Below are 12,410 nucleotides of genomic sequence, written 5' to 3'. Positions count from 1 at the left end.
CCCCCGATGGCAGGGGGAACCCCCGTTTCATCTTTTCCGTGGTTTACCAAGCACTTTGACGTGGATTTCTGCTTTGGGGAGTAGGCAGAGCAGAAATGATTACTCCCGTGTCCCAGTGGGCTCCTCAATGTTCAGAAGCAGGGGGTGCCTCACCCGAGTCTCACAACCAGTAAGTGGCCCAGTTAGCCCTCAATCCCAGCTGGTGGATTCCAAGCCCAGCGCCCGTGCCTCAGCACCAAGCTGGTCCACAACCGGTTAAGTGCATCTCCCTCCTCCTGACAAGCTGAGATGCCAAAGGAATTAGAGGCAGCCGCCCCCCGATGAAAAGCAGACGCCCTCCCCCTGGTCTCTGGACCAGCTCCCAGGAAAGAGAGAACAACTGATATGTGGCCCCCGAGGCCCGCCCCACCCTGTGAGCTCAGCTCCTGGCAGAAAGACCTCGCTGAGGAGAGCCTCTCACCAGAGCCGGGGCCAGACCGCAGGGCTCAGAACAAGGAGTGGCCAAGGCCAACTGTACTGCCACTAACCTCCTCGAACCCTAACAACTCAGCCAGCCAGGTGCTAGTCTCGTTTTTCAGACAGGAAACCAAGGCTTGGAGAGATGTGACTTCCCCAGCTAGCAAGCGGGGCAGCCTGGGACACCTGGGTCGCATACAGCCTGGGCCTCAGCCCCGCTCACAACCCCCTCCCCACCCACAGCCTGAGGTTGGGCCCACCAGGATGGCCCCCCGAGCCCCATTATCAGGCCCCTTGGGTTCAGGGTCCCCTTGCTGTTGGGGGAGAGGGATCACCTCCCAGCCACAGCAAAGGCCTTCTTGGCCGAGGCTCCAGCAGGTCAGGGGCCTCCGGATGGGAGTGGGGCAGGGCTGAGGCAGGACGGGACGGGAGTGGCGATACCCTGAGGAGGGAAGAGGCAGCTCCGGAGTCTCGGGCGCTCCCGCTCAGCAGCCCAGGATGACCCGCTGGGGGCCGTTGCACCAGCCCCCTCTCCCACCTCAATGACAAGAGGGACTGTGGGGCCCAGGGCAGAGCTGGGCTTAGGGCAAGCGAGGGTGTGAGTGTGGGGTAGTATCCGTCTGATCAAGCCCAAGTTCAGGGGTCCAGTCAAGGGGTCGTTCACACTCTTTCGACAAACATAACTGTGGAAACGGAAACAGCATGAACGTTCCTCAAAAACTGCAGGTTTTGGGGATGCCTGGGTGGCTCAACCAGTTCAGTGTCTGCCTTCAGCTCAGGTCATGATCCTAGGGTCCTGGGATCGAGCCCCGCATTGGGCTGGAAAGCCTGCTTCTCCTTCTCCCACTCACCCTGCTGTGCTCTCCTGCTCACTCTCTCTCTGTCAAATAAATAAATAAAATCTTCTTTTTAAAAAAGTTGTCATCACAAGAAAAAGATGTTTGAACTCCGTGCGGTGACAAACATTACCTAGACTTCTTGGGGAGATCATTTCACAATCGATACAAATACCGAATCATTTCGTTGTACACCTGAATATGCTACCGTAAGTCAATTATACCTAAATCATCCACATATTTAATAAAATATGGAGAAACTTAGGGTGCCTCCCCTACCACCACCCCAGGAAAGAGGCTAAAAGAGCAGGTGCTTGGCGTGGGGTAGGAAGGGTCAGAATTAGGTTCGATCCCACCAGCAACGCTGTTGAGACTCACAGCGTACAGAGGTTCCAGGAACAGCCAGGAGGAGGCAGAGCTGCGAGAGAGGACAGTCCTCGAATTCTCCTGTCCCTGCAGACAGGTGACAGAGGCCAGCATGGCAAGCAAGGGGAGAGGCAACTGGACGGGCGTCAGCAGAGGGATGTACATCAAAGTGGGGTCAGCCTCCCCAGGTGGAGATCCCAGCTCTTCCAACGGTCTGACTAGGAGACCTTGGGCAATTCTCTGAGCCTCAGTGTCCTCATCTTTGAAATGGGGATGGGATGAGCACCTACCTGGTGAGAGAGAACTGAGCTCGCACTGCCTGGAGAAGGGACCTATTTTCCCCGAAGGGGTGAAGGGAGACCAAGAGATTCCAGCACACAGAGATGGAAATGGGTGCATTTCAGGAACAGGAGGAGTTGCTGAGGCTAGGCCTCTGGGTGAGCCTGGGGGGCAAGTGTTGTCACAGAAAACACTGAATATTTTCGTTTCTGGTATGTGTTGGACATTCCACGTGCTACACACACCCTCCCCACCGGTGCTCGCAGAACACCTGGAAATGGGGCCACAGACTGAAAGGCTCAGAGTCCCATTCATGCAGCCAACAAATATTTAAAAAGCACCTACTATGTGCTGGGCCGTGGAGACTCACCGCTGAGCACGGAGCATGCCTTCTAGGGGTGGGTAGATGAGAAACAGATGCCCACAGAGGGTGGCAACAGCTCAGATGCCAGGACCCAGAGTGATGGGGGTGGGGAGCACGGTGATCGGAAGGCTTATCTGCAGAGGAGCTGTGTGGGTTGACACCTCTGACAATGATAGAGGGTGTGATCAAGAAGTAATCTGGGTGGAGTGTCCTGGCCGAGGAAACGCCAGAGCAAAGGTCGAGCAGCCAGTCGCACTCACTACCCTGTGGGTAAGGAGGCCAGGGTGTCACCGAGGGCTGAGTCACAGGGAAGCGACACACACTGGGACGAGAGGGACACGTGGGGACCGGTCACTCTGGGTCGTGTGGACCAGGGGAGATTTGGGATTTCATTCTAAGTGTTGTGTGAAGCCAAGAAGGGTTTACACAGAGACATGACATGATCCCTGATTGATGTTTTTAAAAGGTCACTCTGGCTGTTCTGGGGAGAATGGGAACAGGCCGCTTGCAACTGTCCCCTTGCCTAACCCGTGCCTTGCCCGCCAACTCCAGCCTCCCTCTGGGACCAAGGGATGCATGCTCTCTCTAGTTACCCATTTCCTGGCATTTGGGATCTACCCAGAAAAGACCCACCAGTGACCAGAGGAAGGTCAGTTAGAGCCCGTGGTGCTGGTTTGTCAGCATTTTTGCAGACCCCAAGGGTCCATGAGATTCAGAGCAAAAATGCATAGACCCGTGTTTGCCCGTAGGAGCCTGGGGGCATTTACACCAGGAGCCGTAAACCGCAGGGGCCAAGCTCTGCCCTGCAGCCCAGCACAGCAGGGCACCCCCGTCCCACCCCCTGGCAAGCATCACGGGACCTGGGTTCAAGTCCTGTCTCTGCCCCACACTTTTGCAACCTCTCACAACTCACAGTATCTCTCCCGTCCAGAGACCCCCGTCTCCAGAGCACAGTGGGTGGAGCAGAGGTTCCCTGTGGCCCCTCCAGATCCCAGAGGCAAGAACAAGCCAGAGGGAGCTACGGAGAACCATCTGGAATCTCTGAGTCCGGGCCCTGGGCCTCAGCCGGGGCTCACCACCAAGGCAGGGATGCAGCAGCCCTGAGCCCGCCCCGCTCTCCCAGGGCACGAGCCAGCCATTTCGAGGCAGAGAGGTTTGGAAACACTCACCTCTGTGATTTTTCTTATTTTCCTTTCCTCGTTTTCCTTTTCCCCAGGCTCAGACAACCCCAGGAAGGGCTAAGAAAGAGGAAGGCAGAGGACGCGGGAGACTTTTTCGTGGCTTTTGAAGTTCAAAAGGCTAGGCTTCCAGAGGACAGGAAAGACCTCCAGGCACTCATTCCGGGTAAAGAGCCAGGCTTCCAGAGCCCCCACCCAGCACTGGTGGTGGCTGCAGAAAGAGGCTGTGGCCCACTCCAGGTGCAGGCAGAAGGAGGATTTAAAAACAATGGTAAGGGATGCCTGGGTGGCTCAGTCGGTTAAGGGTCTGCCTTTGGCTCAGGTCATGATCCCAGCATCCTGGGATCCACCCCCATATCAGGCTCCCTGCTCATCATCTCTCTCTCTCTCTCAAATAAATACACAAAATCTTTTTTAAAATTTAAAAAAAATAAAACAACAGTAAGACCACTACAAACAACAGTACCATCACAGGCTGGTGATGGCGGACATCCAGCTCCAGGCGCCCTCACCAGCACAAAGCCCTCCGCCATCTCCGTCCCGCACGAGCCCCTGGAAGTTAGGCACAACCCTGGGAAGGAGGGATCCCCAACATGACCGGGACTAAATTTTCATCCCTTTAACAGAATGAAAGCTTCAGGCTGAAATTACATGCTATTTTAGTTACAGTATAAATATTGTATATTATGTATTATATGCAATATGTACATTACATGCATCTATGAGATAAATATCCATTACATAATATATATTACATAAAATACATAAACACAAATATAAACTGTAACTATTTTAGTTATAGAAATAGATAGAGGGGCGCCTGGGTGGCTCAGTCAGTTAAGCATCTGCCTTCAGCTCAGGTTGTGATCCCAGGGTCCTGGGATCAAGCCCCCGTGACAGTCTCCCTGCTCAGCAGGGAGTCTGCTTCTCCCTCTGCCTGCCACTCCCCCTGCTAGAGCTCTCTCCCTCTCTCTCTCTCTGTCAAATAAAAAAATAAAATCTTTAAAAAGAAAATAAAAATAGAAAAAGACAATGATGATGGATAGAGAAAGGGAAGCCCCACTGCACTGTGTGGAAACCCGGGCTTGAGAGCCTGCCTTGCCCCGCTGGAGCAGAAGTGACGTGGTGCCCAGAGGGGACAGCACGGGTGCTTGTCTGGGGGACAGAGACCCAGGGGCCCAGGAGGCTCCTCTTGGGTGGGACACCCCTTGCCTCAGACTAAGAGCCAGAGGGAGCTCGAGGCGGTCTCCCCCACAGCCCGCCATCCCTGTGCATCTAGGACAGCTGCAGCCCTGCAGAGCCTCGAGGCCGGCCAACCCGCATCTGCTGACCATGGCAGCTCCTATCCCCCAGGACGGCTGAGAGCAGGGCCGTATGACCCACCCGAGGGGCCTGAGAGGTGACGGGCCACGTCTGTGGGTGGAAACAGGCCCAGGGCAGGGAAGGTGAAAGAGGACAGACACAAAAGGTAGGATCTGGGTGACTCACCACTGAACAAAGAACGTGCAGAGTTCAGCAAGCTTCCTGGGAAAGGACAAGAAGTGTTATGTCAACCCCGCAGCCCGCTGCCCAAATCCCCAAAGCTGGTCTGTAAAGTAAAGGGGAACCAGTTTCCACTCGCAGAACAGGGACTTCCATCAAATGGATTGTCCCCACCCCTCAAGAGAACTGGTCCCAGGCAAAGAACCAGCTGGCTCTGCCAGGCTCCATGGGGACCAGCCCCAGTTCCCAGGCCTGTTCTACCCTCTCACCCTCCAAGTTTCAGCTCATCCGCCTGCCTGGCTGAGGAACCAAGAAAGGGCTCTGATCCTCTACAGTTCACAGCCTGACTCACCCCTACCCCTCCCTGAAACTCTCAGGTTCAGGCTCCAGAAACAGCTAACACCGGGGTCACTTCCCACCTGGGTTCGACGCCCAGCCCGGGTGGGCAGTGGGTACCAGAGGGTGCTCTCAGCAGCCCCAGCAGCATCTCTGTCGGCTCCCGCCCTGGTCTGGGGCTGAGGGACAACTTGTTCTGGGAAAATGACCACAATCCCCGTGGGAAATCAGAGCAGTGGCCGCGGACACGCCGCCTCCTTCTCCCACCTTCCCACCCCGACCCCCACCCCTGGAACAGACAGACTTCAGCCTGGGAACCAGCACCGCCAGACGGCCGCCGCAGGTCTGAATCCGGGCACCTCTCCTACAGGGCAAGTCCCCGGAGCAAGAGGCACCGTGTGTGGCTTCTAATGGCAGAAAAACTGGGAAAAATACAGACACCCCTCCATAAGGTACTGGTAACTCAAATTATATGACATCCTACAAGGGATATTCTGGAACTGGGAAAAAAAAAAAATCAAGTACACCTCTAAGTGCCAAAGTTTCAAAAGATATCCAAGACATAATATGAGGGGAAAAAGGCAAGATCCAGAGCACTGTGTAGCGAATGATACCGTTACGTGCGGGTTGTTCTATATTTAACACTCATCCCACCTGTCCGTTCTCTCCATTTCTCTGAACTACTCCGTGCTCCCAGGAAGCTGACCTCTAGGGACCACGAAAGTGGGGCTCCCTCACTGACTGAGGTGTGAATAATGTCAGTTGGTTGAGCCATGGAACATTCTAGCTATAGATCAGAGGACGGGACCAGAGACAAGTTGAGGCGTTTCTTCCCTCTGATCCTTCTTTTCCTGTTCTGATAGTGGCTTGTGCCCCGCGAGGCCCACAGCTGCAAGTATGGGGAGAGTGGACCTGAGGCCCTCCTAGTTAATGTTTGCACCCCACGTCATATCAAACATTAAAATATACCCACTTCTCACACTATGCATAATTTTGGCTATAAACTTTTGAAGGGGCTTATATAAACTTAATAATTCTGATCCTGAAACATATTATGCATTTTGTTCTTACAATTGAAAATTCATGGCTTCTTACAGAAAGCTAGGTCACAGCTGAACCGAGTTGCAGTAAGCAAGGTGAAATGATGTTACCTAGATAAATATTCATTACTTACAACTTTGAGGATTTCTTTTCTTATTCTGGAGCCTGTATATATATGATCACTGGGGAAGGAGGGCATTCTCAAAAATTCACAGGACCGTGGCGCCTGGGTGGCTCAGTGGGTTAAAGCCTCTGCCTTTGGCTCAGGTCATGATCTCAGGGTCCTGGGATCGAGCCCCGCATCGGGCTCTCTGCTCAGCAGGGAGCCTGCTTCCTCCTATCTCTCTGCCTGCCTCTCTACCTATTTGTGATCTCTGTCTGTCAAATAAATAAATAAAATCTTTAAAAAAAAAAATTCACAGGACCTGGGCCTCATGGCTGGTGGCCAAAATGGCTGGACTGTCCAGAAGTTGCCAGGCCCTCCTGGGTCAGTGCAGGGATCAGCCCGAGGAGACGCCAAGGCAGAAGAGAGTAAACCAAACCCACAGGGGAAAATCGACTCAGCTCAGGGGTTGCTTTCAGAGCAAGCACAGAGCCAGAAGCCCGGGGTAGAAGGAGACTGAATTCCGCAGCTTGCCCTGTGAGCTGACCCCATGAGCTGATCTCATGAACCTGTGGCCTGACCACCTGACCAGTCCCCCTTCAGCAATCCAGCCAGATGGGCAGGATCAGAATGGCCCACCCACGCCTCCACCCTGTTTTCTGGGCCATGCTGGGACTCGCAGCAAGCCGGATGCCTGCACTGGCTGCCCCCCAGCTTCCTGCTCACTGGGATACACAGAGCACTGAGCCCAGGGGCTGAACATCTGGCCCTTAGTCGATACCTCTGGCCCTATGGGACGGGAGCTGCTGCTGGCTCATGCCCTCCCACCCACCATTGCTACCACCCCTTAAGTGGGTTCTGCAGAGGCTCCCCAAGGGGCGATGAACATGACTCAACAACCTGGCACACGTGCACACACACACACACACACACACCTGAACACTCAGGGGGAGGACGGGCAGGCCTAGGGCCTTACAGTCCAAGTCCCCAAGGGAGACTTCTGGATCCCCTGGGACCCTCAGGCTCTGGTTGAGGCTCCTTCTCCGGCTCCTCTCATGGGCCAGAACCAGGCATACCCTCCGAGGCAGACTTCCTGGTCACTCCCCCCGGCCCTGCCCCTGAAGCTCTAGCAATCCGGGGTCAGGGCTCACACAGACCCAGGCACGGCCAACACAGAGTAGAGTTCCGTTTGGGGGTAGGGGTGGGGGGGTGCTGCTGGCAGGAATCAGGCAAATTCACTGCCATACCTACAGTGCCAATAACCAAGTGGCTTGTCTTCCCTCGGACAGTTTATCTTTGCACAGTGACCGGGTCACTGCCCAGTGTAGCCGGAAACGGTGGCTCCCAGCCCTCCCCCCTGCACTAAGGCAGGCTCAAGGGTTCTGGCCTGGAGTTCACAGTGTGTGGGGTTTCAGGATTTGAGGAACAAGTGTTCGAATCTAAAAATGTCCCCCAGCCTCATACCTGGAAGGCCACTGCCCCGGGAACAACAGGGGTTGACTGTCCCTGAGGCTGACCAAGGGTCACATCAGAGCCTCCTAATGGCAGGAGAGATGTTAGATGTTAGGTTCCCCAGCGACCCAAGAGCCAGCTCTTCTGTTCCCAGGACCTCGAACCAGGAAGTTGGGATGCAGGGAACAGAGTCTAAGGCTGCAGGTGACGTGCTGGGAGACCCACAGGCCCCAGCCACTCCTGCCACCAGCTCACAGAGGGACCGACCCACTAGGGGCAACACTGAGAGGGCTTCAGGGTACCCTGGGGCATCCAGCATGCGACTCACACTCCTGAGACTGAGCCCAAAAGATGGGCTGGCCTCAAGAGACCAGGTCACTGGATCGTGGATTCAGACCCAGAAGGGAGGGGGTATTTATATCACGGGGGTTTTGTTTTCTTTTCTTTTAATAATGAAAAGCTTCTTATTTTCAGCCTTCAGTGGCTTCTTTTTTTTTTTTAACCTCTTAGATAAGTAGCCCCTCAAATAAACCTACCATGAATCAGTGATATTCCCAAAGTGGAGGGAAATGATCAGACTAAACCTCAGAGCCTTACTCTGATGCCCAGAGCTGATGGCCCCAGAAGGAGTTGAGCAAGGAAAAGAAGGGCCTGGGTGGTTGATTGACTGGCCTGGGGAGACCCTCAGAGAATGCCAAGGGGGGAGCGCCCTCAGAGTTGTGTCTATGCCCATGCACTTGGTGGTGGACAGGGGACTGGGTCAAGATGACCCCAGGGAAGGTGAGGCATCAAAGACGTGTCTCCAGTTTATGTAACCAGTTGGTTGGTGAGATCATTTGCTGAGATATGGAATCCTGGGGAAAGATCTACCAGGCGTAGGAGCAAAGATCATGAGGTTCACTTTGTACAAAGTGAGTTTGACGGCCTTTGAAAAATTTAGGTGAGGATGTCCAGCGAGCATTGGATGGTCAAGGCTACAGTTCTAAGAACACTGCGGTGGAGATAAAAATTAAGGAGTTGTCTTATAGTAGGAGGTAACTGAAACTGAGCAGGGATGAGGTGCCCAGGGAGAGAGTACAGAGCGGCAGAGGGGAGGGGAAGGAAGAAGGAACATGGAGGAACAGAGGAACGAACAAAAGAGCCTCCAGAGAGAGATGGTGGGAACAAGAACAGGACATGCACAGTTCCCCCTGCTGCCAACAAACCATGGCACGGGTGGACCTCAACGGCACGGACAGAAGTCTTTCACAAAGGCGGCATTTTTAAGATGCTTGACCTGGTGAACTATCTTGATGACACTCATCAGGCCGTTCTCTGCACAGCCACCGGGCTGTGTCCCCAAGCGGTCACGCCATGTGTCCAGGAACCCTCGCTCTACAAGTCTACAACACAGGGGACATGAAAATACTCCTGGGCATTCCAAGCCTCTTGACACGGCTTAAGTACAGGTGGACCTCAGAGCTCCTCTTTCTTCGTAGAAGCCCACCTACCACCTCCTGCCCCAGGATCAGGTCAGGAACATGGGTGTCATCTAAGCCATCGCTAAGCCATGGCAGCTCAGCATGTCGTGGACACAGCATGGGAGCTGGAAAAAAAGAAAAGCTCATCCTGATGGCTTAGGCTAAGTACTGGGTACAGAAGCAGATCCTCCCTGCCCTGGTCATGCACGAGTAGACTTGGACAAATTGAAAGATTTGTAGACTTCCAGATTGAAAGACCTTCCTCTCGAAGCTTCCCAGCAGGGACAGGCAAATACGGTAGTCAGCAAGGTTCATTCACAGAGCACGCTCTCCACACCAGCACCACTTATGTGCAACAGATCATAGTATCAGGCTCACTGTACAGACATGGAACTCGAGGCAGAGATAATACAGCTAGTATTAACCATGGATCCGGGGTTCAACTCAGCTCAATTCTAAAACCTATTTCGCACTTTATTATTTTATTATGTGTTGTATTTTATTTTATTATTATCTATCCTTTTTATTACTTTTTTAAATTGTGGTAAAATGCATGTAACAAAATTTATTATCTTAATCATTTTGTGATGCTAAGTTCAGTGGTAGCAAGACTTTCCCCCTACCGTGCAACCACCATCCTCCTGCAGAACATTCTCACCTCCCCAAACTGAGACTGTCCCATCAGACAAAGATAACTGCCCGTTCTCCTCCCCTGGCAGCCTCCGACAAGCCCATTCTATTCTCTGTCTGCACAAACCTGACACCTCTAAGGACTTCGTCTAAGTGGGATCATATACTACGTTTGTCTTCTGTGACTGGCTTGTCACTTAGCATAATGTCCCTAGGGGTCATCCATGCTGTGGCAGGCGTCAGACCTGTTCTCTCTTTAAAAATTTGTTTTGAGAGATGCCTGGGTGGCTCCGTGGGTTAAGCTGCTGCCTTTGGCTCAGGTCATGATCCTAGGGTCATAGGATCGAGTCCCACATCATGCTCCTTGCTCGGCGGGGAGCCTGCTTCTCTCTCTACCTCTCCCTTCCACTCTGTGTACTTGTGCACTCTCTCTCTCTCTCTGACAAATAAATAAATAAAATCTTAAAGAAAAAAATTTGTTTTGAGGGGCACCTGGGTGGCTCAGTCATTTAAGCCTCTGACTCTACATTTCAGCTCAGGTCTTGATCTCGAGGTGGTGAGATTGAGCCTCATATCAGGGCTCTGTGATCAGTGAGGAGTCTGCTTCAGGTTCTCTCTCTCCATCTCTCTCTGTCCTCCCCTGATTGTGCGCGCTCTCTCTCTCTCTCTCTCTCTCTCTCTCTCTCTCTCTCTCGCAAATAAATAAATAAATAAATATTTTTTAAAAATTTGTTTTGACAAAATTTTGCCATTTGCAACAACATGGATGGAACGAGAGGATATTATGCTAAGTAAAATCAGTCCATCAGAGAAAGACAGTTATCACTGATCTCACTGATATGAGGAATTTGAGAAACAGGACAGAGGATCACAGGGGCAGGGAGGGGAAAATGAAACAAGATGAAACCGGAGAGGAAGATAAACCATAAGAAACTCTTAATCTCAGGAAACAAACCGAAGGTTGCTGGAGGGGAGGTGGGTGGGAGGGTTGGGCTGGCTGAGTGATGGACGCGGGGGAGGGTAGGTGCTATGTTGAGTGCTGTGAATTATGTAAGACTGATGATTCACAGACCTGTACCCCTGAAACAAATAATACATTATATGTTGATTTTTAAAAATTTGTTTTGAGGGGCCCCTGGGTGTCTCAGTCGGTTAAGTATCCCCTTCTTCATTTTGGTTCCGGTCTTCATCTCCGGGTCGTGAGTTCGGGCCCTGTGTCAAGCTCCACGCTGGGTGTGGAGCCTAATTTAAAAAAAAAAATTGTGTTTCGAATCAATAGCATATTTACACAATTCCAAATTGCAAGGGCACCAAAGTGTTGAAAGTGAAAAGCTCCCTTTCTCAGTCTCCCTCCCGCGTGGTTCTTCCTTCTGGAAGCAGCCAGGACCACCAGTTTCAGAGAGCTTTTATGCATACGCAAGCAGTTACCTCCGTGGATTCCTTTTTGCTCTTTTTCATTCCGGTGTTTTTTCACTCTGCTCTGCCTTGTGGTTGTTCCTCTCCCCTCCGCAGTCTGCAGGGAGTTTTTCCACCGTTCGTTCAGAGGCTCTCCCTCTCCTGATCTGTCGGTTGCATTGTCTGGACACACAGCGGCTTGCTCAGCAAGTTCTCGTGGCTGCCTCGTTTGGAATGTGTGGTCTGAGTCATGTTTAGGTGCCTCTGAGCCTCATCATGGCCTCCAGAGACCACAGGACCAGCGAGGCTCCTGTACTGCTTCACGCCGTGGCTCCCTGTTTAGCGACCACGACATGAGAGAGTCAAGTGAACAACCACACAGTTAAAACACTCTATGGGGAGCCTGTAGCAGAGGGGTATAGAAATGCGAGATCAGCCACAGGAACTGCGGGTCGAGAGGGCTCCACTCTCTCCCCATCCCCAACCCTCTTCCACCTGGCGTCTTCTCTCGGTCAGGAAAGAGCATGCCCTGCACCCAGATGCCGCAGCCAGAAACCCGCCCGGCTCATCGTCCCACCTCCCTCGGCCTCACCCGTCCTGTTCTAGCCAGCACGGACGGAGCCTGTCCCACTGTCTCTCAGACCCTCCCCCCACGGCCATCAGCGGCTCCAAAGCCCACAGTCCCTTCTGCCAAGCTGCTCTGCCACCCTCCCGCAGAGTAGTCTGGGGCATCCCATCAAAAGGGAAATCAGACCCCATCTCCCCAGATTAAAACCTTCCAGACTGAGCACCCCTGTCCACGGCAGCATTATTTGCAATAGCTAGAAGGCGGACACAACCCAACTCTCCGACAGATGGAGAAGTAAAATGTGGTCTGCACATACGACGGAACATTATTTGGCCTTAAAAGGAAAAGAAATTCTGCAACACACCCCATGGATGAAGCTTGAGGACACCACGCTAAGTGAAACGAGCCAGTCGGGAAGACGAAGACTACAGGATTGCACATAGAGGAGGCACTTAGTGATCAAA

Source organism: Martes martes, assembly GCF_963455335.1.
Source record: "Martes martes genome assembly, chromosome: 10".
Lineage (NCBI taxonomy): Eukaryota > Metazoa > Chordata > Mammalia > Carnivora > Mustelidae > Martes > Martes martes.
This window is presented reverse-complemented; position numbering follows the sequence as displayed.